At 42.1% G+C, this 13,211-nt stretch overlaps 1 protein-coding gene across 5 annotated transcripts in view; it reads left to right on the forward strand.

Moving 5' to 3' along the window:
- The window catches only part of SPATS2L (spermatogenesis associated serine rich 2 like), a 183,891-nt gene that overhangs the window by 102,554 nt on the left and 68,126 nt on the right, over positions 1 to 13,211 (forward strand). The window lies entirely within an intron of this gene.

Below are 13,211 nucleotides of genomic sequence, written 5' to 3' on the forward strand. Positions count from 1 at the left end.
AGCTATTCATGCCTTCCCTTGCATCTCTCACTCATGCTTTTCAGTTGTGGGTGGACATTAGAGCCACTTCAGTTCAGTTCAGTTGCTTAGTCATGTCCGACTCTTTGTGACCCCATCAGCTGCAGCACACCAGGCTTCCTGTCCATCACCAACTCCGAGAGCCACTAGGAAAACTTGAAAAAAAAAAAAAAATCCAGGCCCATATTTAATTGCTTGAGGTGGGACCCGAATGTAGGTACATTTTAAATCTCACCAGTGGTTCCAGTTTGCAGCCAGGGCTGAGAACCACTGTTGGATGCTGCTGCTGCTGCTGCTGCTAAGTCACTTCAGTCGTGTCCGACTCTGTGCGACCCCATAGACGGCCTCCTACCAGGCTCCTCTGTCCCTGGGATTCTCCAGGCAAGAACACTGGAGTGGGTTGCCATTGCCTTCTCCAATGCATGAAAGTGAAAAGTGAAAGTGAAGTCGCTCAGTCGTGGCTCCTCCACCCATGGGATTTTCCAGGCAAGAGTACTGGAGTGGGGTGCCATCGCCTTCTCCGCTGTTGGATACTAACAGCACCCACATCTGTATCCCTGGCTCCGTTCTTCCCTGGAGCTACAGGTTCATAAAGTCAGCTGCTTCCTAAACACCTGGAAGTGGAGGTCTCCCAGCCCTCTCAGAATGCTCCATTTCTGCCACCATTCCTTCTCTCAGGAAATGACACCACTGTCCACAGAAATGTTCAAGCCAGACACTCGGGAACCATCCAGATTTCTTCACCTTCCGTCTTCCTCATTCCCTGTGTCTGTGTGGGTATGCTCAGTCGCTCAGTCATGTCTGACTCTTTGCAATCCCCCAGACTGTAGCCCACCAGGCTCCTCTGTCCATGGAATTCTCCAGACAAGAATACTGGGGTGGGTTGCCATTCCCCTCTCCAGGGGATCTTCCTAACCCAGGAATCAAACCCATGTCTCCTGTAGCTCCGGCATTGGCAAATTCTTTACCACTGAGTCACCTGGGGGCTTCCCTGCATCTAGTTAAATACACATCAGTTACTTCCACCCAATTAAATTATGAGTCAGTCTCTACTGCTCCATCCTGGTCTACATTCTCTCCCTGCGTTAAAATCCTGCCAGGCATCTGTCTGCTCTCTTCCAACTCATCCACATAGAAACCACCGTGACTTTCTTCAATACACAAATAATCACACTCTTCTGAGTAAATCCCTTGAATGGCTACCTTTAGAATAAGACTCAGAATCATAAGATGGCTTGTGATGCCTGGCACACTTTGCCTCATGCCTTTTGGATCAAGCTTCATCTGAAATCCCATTCCTTCATTTAATGCTCCAGCGATCCTGGGCCTTCATTCCCTTTGAACATGCTCCCAGATACTCAGTCCTGTCTGTGAGGAGATGCTGTAAACTCTTCCTGCAATGTTCCATCTCCTTTTCCCTTTCCCTCCCTGGCTTGGTCTTAATTGTCCTTTATCCTGAGTTTAAACAGACTCCAGAGCCTCAGATAGGGTTTCTCTGAGTCTCTGGTTTAGGTGGGTTCCCCTGTTACAATTGCCCAAAGCATCTTTACTTACCCTTCTGGAAAGCTCATCAAACATCTGCCTTCCTAGACCATAAGCTCCCAGGCAGGTCATGAAATGTGTGCTGCTGCTAGGAGTGGGGTGCCATTGCCTTCTCCACATGAAATGTATACGTCACTGCATATACTCTGTTTTGGTGACTGAATGAATGGATAAACAAGTGAGTGTGGATGAAGAGAGCCATATCAGCTCTGAGGGAAGTTCTTGGGGTGATATGCTGATCTCTGTGCTTGGCTATGGCCCATTTAAAATTCAGATCAACAATTTGAATAAGTTGTAGAAGACGGCAACTTGTTTTAAATGATATAAAATTGAAAGGATTGGCTAATGTATTCCCTGTGTTTGATGGCAGGCAGAAAGCAAGGTTCTAAAACCTAACAGCTAGCTGGAGTGACGGGTCAGAACTTACAGACTGTAATTTAATAAAGGTAAATGCAGTATCCTGTCCTTGCATTCTAGTCACTATGCAAGTATCCGACAGGGTGCACTTGCCGCAGAAACAGTCCAGGGTGTGTTAGTAACATAGTAAGTTCTGTTTGAGCCAGTACAGTAAGTCCCCTACATATGAGAGCATGTTCATTAAATCCAATTTGTTTATAAGTCCAACAAAATTAACCTAAGTACCCAACTAATACAATGCTGTACTGTAATAGGTTTATACTACTTTTCACACAAATAATAGGTACATAAAAAGAAAACCCAAAAAATAAAACATTTTTTATCTTACGGTACAATACCTTACAGTAGTACTAGCTACATCACTGCTGCTTTTACACTTGCTTCCAGACATCCTGGGCTTGAAATAAAGATACTGTGCTACTGAGCTACATTCAGTACTGTACAGTAAAGTACACAAAAGCACAGCCACTTGTAGAGGACGCACGCATTGTATGCCAGACATGTGAACTAATTTATGTGGCGGGACATGCGAATGCAGGTGCACATCTTTGAAAGTCTTCAACTGAAAGTTCACATGTAGGGGACTTACTATAATTGCTGAGGCTCCTGGAACTGCTCATGCCATCTTAGATTCCTTTAATGGAAAAGTAGAGCCACACCAAGAGAGGTGCAGTTTCCACAGTCCCCTGCCTTGATCCAACTGTCTCTGGAACAATGTACTTCATTTATGGAACCACATTTCATCAGCATATACTCGAAGGAGTTTGACCAGGGCGGTGAGAGCTAACCTCTCTCACCTGCTCATTCTCTTGAGCATCTGCTCTGCGTTCTCAACAGGACCTCTCATCCCTTAGTCTGTCCCTAGTCTCTGGGTTCATCATCTCTCTTCATAGACCACAGATGCCTTGATTAAGTACCTTACGATTCTCGGCCCCCGTATCCCTGAGACCTAGGATCTACCACTATGTTTTTTTAGAGTTCATAATTTGGCTCATTCCTTTTCTTTCCTCCTCCATCTGGCATGTTGAGAATTGCTTGGAGAAAGCCAGGCCAGTTGGCTCCATGACAAATCCATACCATCCAGCATTAGTGGCCCCTCAGTCTGGCTCAGCTCTTTCGTTCATCTAGGCCATATTCTATCACATTCCCGTAAGGAAGTTCTAAACCTTTTCCCACTTAAAAAAAAAAATGTATTTATTTGACTGTGCTGGGTGCTAGTTTTGGCATGTGGGATCTAGTCCCCTGACCAGGGATTGCTTGCATTGAGAGCACAGAGTCTTAGCCACTGCACCACCAGGGAAGTCCCACTTTCCCCACTTTTTAATCCTAAAGCAAACTCCAAAATTCTCACTCAGAAGAAATAGTTTCCTTAAACTTTCTCTTCACAATCTCAGATTTCTTCTCTGTCTTCACTCTTCCTTTCTCTCCTTCCTTCCTCAGAATTCTGAGAAAGAGAAAGAATCTGTCTTTCCTTCCAAAGCTTCTATTTCCACATGGATTTTGATACCATTTTCTTCCATTTCCTCTGGGACTTTGCTTCATAATTTATCTTCTGTATTTTCCTCTCTTCAAATTCTTTCTCAATGCCAGCTCTCTTACCTCCTCAGTGAACACACTCAAGTGCTTTGTGGAGATTAATTGTGTGGTGATTGTTTTAAGATGGATTGGAGAGAGGAGAAACCAAGCCAGAGAGTTCAATTAGAAGGCTTTTTCTAGAGTCCAGGTGAAAGGCAGAGGGAAACTGTCCAGGGTAGTAAAGGAAGAAATATAGAACAGGTGAGATTCTGAGAGGATTTTGTTGTCAGAATGACCTTGAGTTAGTTGCTATTTATGACTTTGTCTTATTTTCCTGTGGTTTTCTCAGCTCCTTGGGGGCAAATACCGTGTTAGATTCATCTCACAATTTCTTCTCACTTTCCTGCATGAAATGGAGCTTTGAACAAATGCTTAGGATTTCCTTAAAACGTGAGGTGGGGGCAGGGGTAGGGGTGGGGGTAGGGATGGAGGGAGAGCTGCCCCCTGGAAGGTATGTTTTTTTAAAAAGAGGATCATCGTTGAGAAAGGGAAAGGTAGCTCCATATTAGGAAGAAGAGAGGAATAGACCTTTGCTCCTCAAAACATGGCCCGTTGTAGTGTTTTCCCATTGCTGTAACAGATGGGATTTGCTATAAAAATGGCCACAGCTTAGTGACTTAAAACACCACAAATTTACTATCTTACAATTCTGGAGAACGGAAGTCTGAAATGGGTCTCATTGGGTCAAAATCAAGGTGTCAGCAGGGCTGCATTGCTTTCTGGAAGCTCTGGGGAAAATTCGTCTTCTTGCCTTTTGCAGCTTCTAGAAGCTGCCTGCATTCCTTGGCTCGTGGCCCCCTTTCATCTTCAAACCCAGCAATGGCTGGTAGGTCTTTCTCACAGTGAGTACATCTTGTACTCTCTTTATCCTCCTTCTACTTATAAGGACCCTTGTGATTATATTGGGATCACTGAGATAATCTAGATAATCTCCCCTTCTCCAGGTCATCTGATTAATAACCGTAATTCTATCTGCAGCCTTAATTTGCCAATAACCTTATGTATTCCCTGGTTCTGGGGGATTAGGTGGGGTAGATGGCTTTGGGGCTACTATTTAGCTGCCACATCCTTGGACAGGCAGCATCTCCACCACCTGGGAGCTTATTAGAAATACAGAATGGGGCTCCACCCCCAAGTCACGGAATCAGAATCTGCATTCTCATTGGATCCCCAGGGGATTTGAATGTACTTTAACATTTCAGAAGTAACTAGTAAGCTACCTGTAAGCTTCCCTCTACTTTAAACTTGCCACAATTTTATGAAAACTGCATTTTTCCCCCACTTTCAAATCTTCATTATTCCTTCTAATCCCGGTTTCCTGCCAAAATAAAAAGTTAATTTTGATTTTATACCCCTGGTGTTAATTCCCCAAAAGCCAGCCATGAAGATGACAACACTTCATGCATATTTTTTACTGGCAGAAAGTAGATGTTAGAAAAGGCAATTAAATTATAAAGTTATCCATGATGCAAAGGTACTGGCCCACACAGAATATTTTCTTTCTCAAGAAGATTCATAGGAGAACAGCCTTCATTAGTGTATAGATAATATTAGTGGCCCAGCAAGTGAAGCAAAACGTACACAGATGAGCTGTTTTTAAGGCATCTCTGAAAGGCTCAGCATTTGAGAAATGTGACCAAAGCTGATTATAAAATTCCTTTCAGAATTGCAGGAATGGCAACCCATAAATAACTGGTTCTCACTGGTGCAAAAACGAAGTTGTAGGCTGTTTCTCCTTTTGTAGGCAAAAAAATTAAGCTCACCTCTAAGATGACAAGTCCTCAAGGTAAGGACCAGCAATGTCTGAGACCTAGGAGGCACTTCATACATTTGGATTCTTTTCACTACCATACAATATGTTATGTTGAATTACAGAGATGCAGTGAAAAAAAAAATTAGATAAATAAGAGTGGAATATTTCAATGACCATCTTACTGGACTCCCTACTTCCTTTTGTTAATTCATCTGTTTGAACATTTATGAATCATCTACTGAATGGCACCCATTGTTCTAGGCCCCGTGGATATACAGCTGTGATCCCTGTCATTTATGAGCTCACATTCCAGTGGGACAAACAGTCACATAAGTAAATAATTAGGGTGACGTGAGTGCTAAACAAGGTCTGTGAACAAGGCTCATGGGCCTCTCTCCTCTGATCTCTCCTTCCCATTCTAGCGGATTTATCTTTAACGTTGGCTACCTCTCCCCTTTGCCAATTGGATTAGTTATCTGGCTTTATTACTTTTATTTCCAGCCCTAGTTACTAATGTTGTCTCTAGGCAGTCTTTTCTTGTTCTAGAAAATGAAAACGCTCCAACTAGTGCAAGTAAAAAAGAGGTTACTCTAAAGATGGAGTAGGGACTCATGGGACTTCAGAACAAGTTAAAGAAGCAGAAAAGGCAGGAAGTGAGGCAGCTCCCAAACAACCCTTGTTCACCTCCACTCTGGCTTCTCTCCCTTTGTGTGGAATAGTCCAGACTCCAAGGCAGCGAGCCTGGTTGGCCCACTTAGTCTTTTCAGACAGGCCCCTTCCTGACTGCTGCAATCATTGTCACTACACTCTGCTTCCTTCGAGTCACTCACTCAGCGCAAGCTGTAGTTACATTTTTTTCCATCTGTGTGTTTCACAGCTGTTCTCCTCTGTAGGTTTGGTAGCGACCGTATCTGTTTTATTTCTGCTGTATCCAGCCATAGTGCAGTATGCGGTATGCACACAGTGTACTGCTTCATCCTGACCACAGCAGGCGTTTAGTAAATAAATATAGCAAAGAGTGAGACCAAGGAAGCGGGCGGGGGGGTGGGGGGCCCGGAGTGCATATTGTTGGCCACCACTCAGCTTGCAGGGCAGGAAGAGATTGAAGACAGCCTTGGGTCCACTGCTCAGCAAGGCTGAGGAGGAATGTTCTTAAGAAGCATTGTATATAGGATGATCTCCCCCAGATAAGTCCTGGTCACCAGGGTAGGCATACATTCTTTCCATTTCAAAGGCATACCAACCTTTATACCTAGAGACACCCTTCTCCTTCATGGCCCAATGTAAATGCTTCCACACTTTCCTTTTTAAAATTTATTGAGCAGCTAATATATGCCAGATTCTATATCAGACACTTTCCATGCATCATCTCTTTTCATTTTTACTTAGACTCTAGCAGGTAATATCCTCATTTTACAGATACAGAGCTAAGTTTCAACAATTTCAACCATTCATCCAAGGTCATAGAACTAACAGGTAACAGAGCCAAGGTTAGAGAACAGGTCTGTTTAATTCCAGAGCTGCTTGCGTGATGTTTGGCTGTTTCCTCTCTATTCTCCCCTCCTTGACTGCTCTCTTCTCTGTGACACTCCAGCCTTTCTCATACAAGCAGCACAGTGTTTACATGCTTTCAGGCGCAGATATTCTGGCCACCCTGCAGTGCTGTCTGTCTTAGGGCAGTTGTGTCCTCAGCGCCTGGTACCTAGTGGAGGCCCAACCAAAACCTGGGCTGAGCTTCGGAACGATAGGCAGTTACTATGCTATTTTTAAAACTCCACAAAGTACCATGAGTATCTTATTATATAGAAATGTCATAAATATTCTTCCCATCTCTGTTACTGAAATTTAAAGAGCATGTGTCTATTCTCCATAAGTATATAATGCTTAGGTCACATAACAGTCAGCAGAGACTCACCCATCTATTGTTGTGGATGGTAAATGCAGAGTGATGGGATGGCCCAGCACTAGCAGAATATTCCTTTGACTCAGAAGAGTGGCCTGAATAAGGACCGACTGTAGAGCACAGGGAACTGTACTCAATATTCTGTAACGGCCTAAAGGGAAAAGAATCTTAAAAAGAATAGGTGTATGTATATGTATAGCTGATTCACTTTGCTGTACACCTGAAACTAACACAACATTCTAAATGAACTATACGCCAATTTAAAAAAATGATTTTAGAGGGTAGAGAATGAAGGAGAGCTTTTTAGCATATTTATATACAATTAGCAAAACCCCACTGTAGCACAATAACACATATGAACTAATGGAAAAGTAATAAAAATATTAGCATAACATGTCAAAAAAGAGCAGCCTGGTATAGCTACAAATTGACATTTTCTCATTCAACAGATTGCTATTAAATACCTACTCTGTACACATTTGGGCTTCCCTGATAGCTCAGTTGGTAAAGAATCCACCTGCAGTGAAGGAGACCCCGGTTCGATTCCTGGGTTGGGAAGATCTGCTAGAGAAGAGATAGGCTACCCACTCCAGTATTCTTGGGCTTCCCTTGCGGCTGAGCTGATAAAGAATCTGCCTGCAATGCAGGAGGCCTGGATTTGATCCCTGGGTTGGGAAGATCCCCTGGAGAAGGAAACAGCTACCCACTCCAGTATTCTGGCCTGAGGAATTCCATGGTCTGTATAGTCCATGGGGTTGCAAAGAATCAGACACAACCGAGCAACTTTCACTTTCGTATCCATCTATCTGTGCACATTATTAGTCACTCGGGTGAGCATGGTGAAGATGCAGAAATGACTGGGAGGAGAATTCTGCATTCATGTTCCTTATCATTTAGAATACGCACCTCACACAGACAGGCCTGTGATGTAGAAGGTGCTGGGCTTAGGAGACATCCACTGATAAGGTCTGTGGGAATTGGAAGGAGACAGAGATGACTTATGGCAGGGATGGTGGAGACAAAGAGCTTCACAGGATACCTGGCGTTTCAGGTGGAGTATAAAATTTGGGCAAGTGGACACATCTTTTGTTGTTCAGTCTCTAAGTCGTGTCTGATTCTTTGTGACCCCATGGACTGCAGCACGCTAGGCTTCCCTGTCCATCACCAACTCCCAGAGCTTGCTCAAACTCACATCCATTGAGTCAGTGATGCCATCCAACTATCTCATCTTCTGTGTCCCCTTCTCCTGCCTTCAATCTTTCCCAGCATCAGGGTCCTTTGCAGTGAGTCAGTTCTTCACATCAGGTGGCCAAAGTATTGTATCTTCAGCTTCAGCATCAGTCCTTCCAATGAATATTCGGGACTGATTTCTTTAGGATTGACTGGTTTGATCTCCTTGCAGTCTAGGGGACTCAAGAGTCTTCTCCAGCACCATAGTTTAAAAGCATCAGTTATTAGGCACTCAGCCTTCTTTGTGGTCCAACGCTCATATCCATAAAATGACTACTGGAAAAGCCATAACTTTGACTATACACATCTTTGTCAGCAAAGTGACATCTCTACTCTTTTTTTTTTTTTTTTTTTTTGTCTCTGCATTTTATCAAGGACAAAACTCACATGGAGGTAGGGGTAAGTGGCCAACACTGGGCTTGTGCTTATCTGTAAAGGGCAGAGCAAGAAGGGCATTTGGGAAAGCAGATGAGTGCCCAGTTGTCAATGGTCTTGAGTGCCAGGTTGTAGACACTGAATTTTACTCTTAAGGAAGATGGGGAAGTAGTCCTAATTATACTTGAAGAAGAGTAGTCTGGCAACAGGCTCAGGATGAATTTGTAGGTGGGAGACCAGAAGCAGAGAGAAATGTTATTTTCTGTTTATTTGATAGTACTGGGTCTTTACTGATCACACAGCTGTGTAGGTGGATTGAAAACTTATGTTAGAACCATTTTTTGAAACTCAGACATAGTCTTAAGTGACTCATCTGTAAGCCAAGGAGAATTTCTAAGGAGTCATCACAGATAGGCTCAAAAAATGCACAGTGTGAATGAAGAAATCTGCTAACAGTTCTTAAGCCAGACAAGTCAGGTCCAGGAGAGGTAAGTTAATGTGGGAAGCTGAAGTAAACCGCATCTGTGAAAGCCACACTGCTTTGCTGCCTAGTGCCGGCAAAATGCCAGACACAGAGAACAGACCTATGGACGCAGGGAGAGCGGAGGAGGGAGAGGGTGAGATGTATGGAGAGAGTAACATGGAATCTTACAGTACCATGTGTAAAATAGATAGCCAATAAGAATTTACTGTATGAACCAGGGAACTCAAAGAGGGGCTCTGTGACAGTCTAGAGGGATGGGTCAGGGAGAGAGATGGGAGAGAGGTTCAGGAGGGAGGGGACATGGGTGTACCTATAGCTGATTCTTGTTGATGTATGACAGAAAACCACAAAATTCTATAAAACAATTACCCTTCAATTAAAAAATAAATAAGTTTAAAAATAAATAAAGAAAAAGAAAATGCCAGCAGAACCGGCCTGAGACAGAATGGGGCAAAACCTGCCACCTTAGATAGACAACCCCAGGGAGAGGAGAGAAAGGGAGATTAGAATGCTTAAGTTAAATCAAAACACTTTTTTAAACGTTCATTTTTTATTGAGATATAGTTGATGTACAGTATTATATATTACAGGTGTAAAAGACAGTGATTCACAATTTTTGAAGGTTATATTCCATTTAGAATTACTATAAGTATTTGCTATATTCCCCACATTGTGCAGTGTTGTACAGTTATACAGTATATCCTTGTAGCTTATTTTATATGTAACAGTTTGTACCTCTTAATCCCTTACTCTTCTTTTGCCCCTGCCCTCTTTCCTCTTCCCACTGGTGACCACTAGTTGGTTCACCATATTTGTGTCTGCTTCTTTTTTGTTATAATCACTTATTTGTTGTATTTCTTAGATTCCATTTATAGTGATATCATACAGTGTTTGTCTTTCTCTGGCTGACTTACTTCACTTGCCATTGTACCCTCCAAATCCATGCTTATTGCTACAAACGGCAAAAATCTCGTTCTTTTTCATGGCTAAGTGGTATTCCGTTATACATGTATACACCACATCTTCTTAATCCCTTCATCTGTTGATAAACACATTGTGTCCGTATCTTGGCACTTGTAAAGAATGCGGTTATGAACATTAGGGATGCATGTATCTTTTCGAATTACTATTTTGTTTTTTTCAGATGTATACCCATGAGTGGAATTGCTGGGTCATATATGGTAGATCTATTTTTGGTTGTTTGAGAAACCTCCATACTGTTTTCCACAGTGACTGCACCAATTTACTTTCCCACCAACAGTGTATCAGGGTTCCTTTTTTCCCACATCTTCACCAACATTTGTTGTTTGTATTCTTTTTGGTGATAGCCATTCTGGTAGGTGTGAGGTAATAAATAGCTCATTGTGGTTTTGACTTGTATTTCCCTGGTGATTAACGATGTTAAACATCTTTTCATTTACCTGTTAGCCATCTACATTTCCTCTTTGGAAAAATGTCTGTTCAATTCTTCTACCCATTTTTTAATCCGTTTTTTTGTTGTTGTTGAGTTGTATAAGCTGTTCCTATATGATGAATATTAGCCCCTTATTGGTCATACCATTTGCAAGTATTTTCTCCCATTAATTAGGTTGTTGTTTCATTTTATCAGTGGTTTCCTTTGCTGTGCAAAAACGTTTAAAATCAAAACGACTATTGAGGTGTAAAAGGCAGATTTGTCAATAGCAAATTGAATTTGCCATTTAAATTAGTAAAAGCAAAACAGGGAACAGTAATTAGGGAAAGGTAAAGCAGTTGCTAAATGAACCCCTAACTCATGGCCCAGATTGTCCCCCAGCATCCTGTGCTACCGCCTGGTCGGCCCCCCAGGAGACTGTTTTATGGTGTGAGAACCCTTGAGGGATGGAGTCGCGTGCAGATTCAAACAGTGGGCTTCAGTGTGAAGCTGCAGCAGCGGATTCACCAGCTTAGGCTGTGGCAGCGACGTAAAGGCTGTGTGTGTGAAGCGGTGCCAGAAGCAGCCTTTGCAAAACAGCCACTGCAGGCGAGAATTTTATGAGCTCCCCATATGCAAACTACCATTAGTCACGCATTGATTGATCCATTGCTCCAGGAGCTTCGTTTCCTAACGCAAAGGCAGCTTTTCAGCACAACCTCCCTGTAACACTGCCTTTGTCATCCACACCTTACGTTTTAAAGCTCCTTCATAAGGAGACCTTTTTTAGATTTAAATGCTTAGACCCCTTATGACTGCTGCATGTTGGATAGTGACACTGTGAAGTCTCTGGATGCTTATGCATGCATATTAGTGTCTGGATTCCTCCGTCTCTCTCCAAGACATTTTCATAGCAAAATAAATGTAGTGAATTCATAAATGAGAAGGTAGAAAAATAATGCTACTCTCTTCACATTAGCCAAGTACTATGATTAAAGCAGAAACTTGGCCGAGAAATTCACTAGAATTCAACATTACTATGGAATATCTAAGAATAGATTTTTTTTTCCTTTCCTTCCTTTAGTGTCTTTACAACTTGACATTCTTGTTTTAATTAAGTGTCTTCCTCTGGGAACTATTTGCGATATTCATAGTTATATTTGATATCAGGACTCAGTTATTGACAATTTTCTGAGGATATGTTCAGAGATAGGATATATAAAGTGACAAGGATAGATGTTCTATATTCTACCATGTTGGATTTTTTTTTGTTGTTCTTTTAAAGAGGAACAGGCAAGTGCTGTGTACCTGTTTAAAGAGGAAGTATCTCTGTAAGCTATGGTTTATATCATGTTTTGCCTTAACATAATAAAATAATGTTTTGCAGAGGAGAGTCTGGAAACAGGGCAAACAACCATTTATGTTTATTCCATACTTCTTGATCTTTACTGCTCACACAACTGTGGAGGTAGATTGAAAATTTTGTGTTTTTTTTAATTGAAGTATAGTTGATTTACAATATTATATTAGTTTTCAGGTATACAGCACAGTTATTAGGCATTTTTATAGCTTATCCTCCATTAAAATTTACTATAAAATAATGGCTATAATTCCCTGTGCTGTACAATATATCTTTGTTGCTTATGTATTTTATACATTGTCATTTCTATTTCTTAATTTTATGCCCTAATCTTGCCCCTCCCTGCTTCCCTGTCTCTATCAGTAACCACTGTTTTGTTTTCTCTGTGAGTCTGTTTCTGTTTTGCTACATACATTCATTTTATTTTTTAGATTGCACTTATAAGTGATATCATACACTGTTGAAGTCTATGTCTTTGTCTGATTTACTTCACTAAGCGTGATATTCGCTGGATCCATCCATGTTGCTGCAAATGGCAGAATTTCATTTTTTTATGGCTAAGTAATATTCCATTGTGTGTGTGTATATGTGTGTATGTGTGTATACACACCAATAGCCAAGCTATGGAAGCAACACAAGTGTTGGATATAGAAGGTAATACCATACATACATACGGAGAGAGAGGGAAGAGGGAAAGAGCTATTTTTCTTTTTTTGTAATGTTTTTGTTTTGTTTTGTTTTTGGCTGCACTGTGTAGCTTGTAGGGTCTTACTTCCCTGACCAGGGATGGAACTCTTGCCCTTGGCAGTGAAAGTGCAGAGTCTTAACCACTGGACTGCTGGGGAGTTCCCAAGAGATATCTTTCTAACATGATGAATGAATAAGAAAGGACAGCATTGAGGGTGGTTGAGGGATGGTCACAAGACCAAAATCTTTTACATGACCTTGTGGGCTACATGATCTGGTCCCTGCCTGCCTCTGGCCTCATCTTGTACTTCTGGAAGCCTCAATCTCTGTCCCGCTCCATACTCCCTCCTCATCTGTGCCTGGCTCCTCATTCATGCTGTCCCCTCTAAGAGGCCCTCCCCTTAACCTCCCAGCCATCTCTTCTCTTTTGTCCATCAGATTTCAGCACACCTATATACACTCAAGTCTCCTTGT

Source organism: Budorcas taxicolor, chromosome 2 (assembly GCF_023091745.1).
Source record: "Budorcas taxicolor isolate Tak-1 chromosome 2, Takin1.1, whole genome shotgun sequence".
In the NCBI taxonomy this organism is placed as follows: Eukaryota; Metazoa; Chordata; class Mammalia; order Artiodactyla; family Bovidae; genus Budorcas; species Budorcas taxicolor.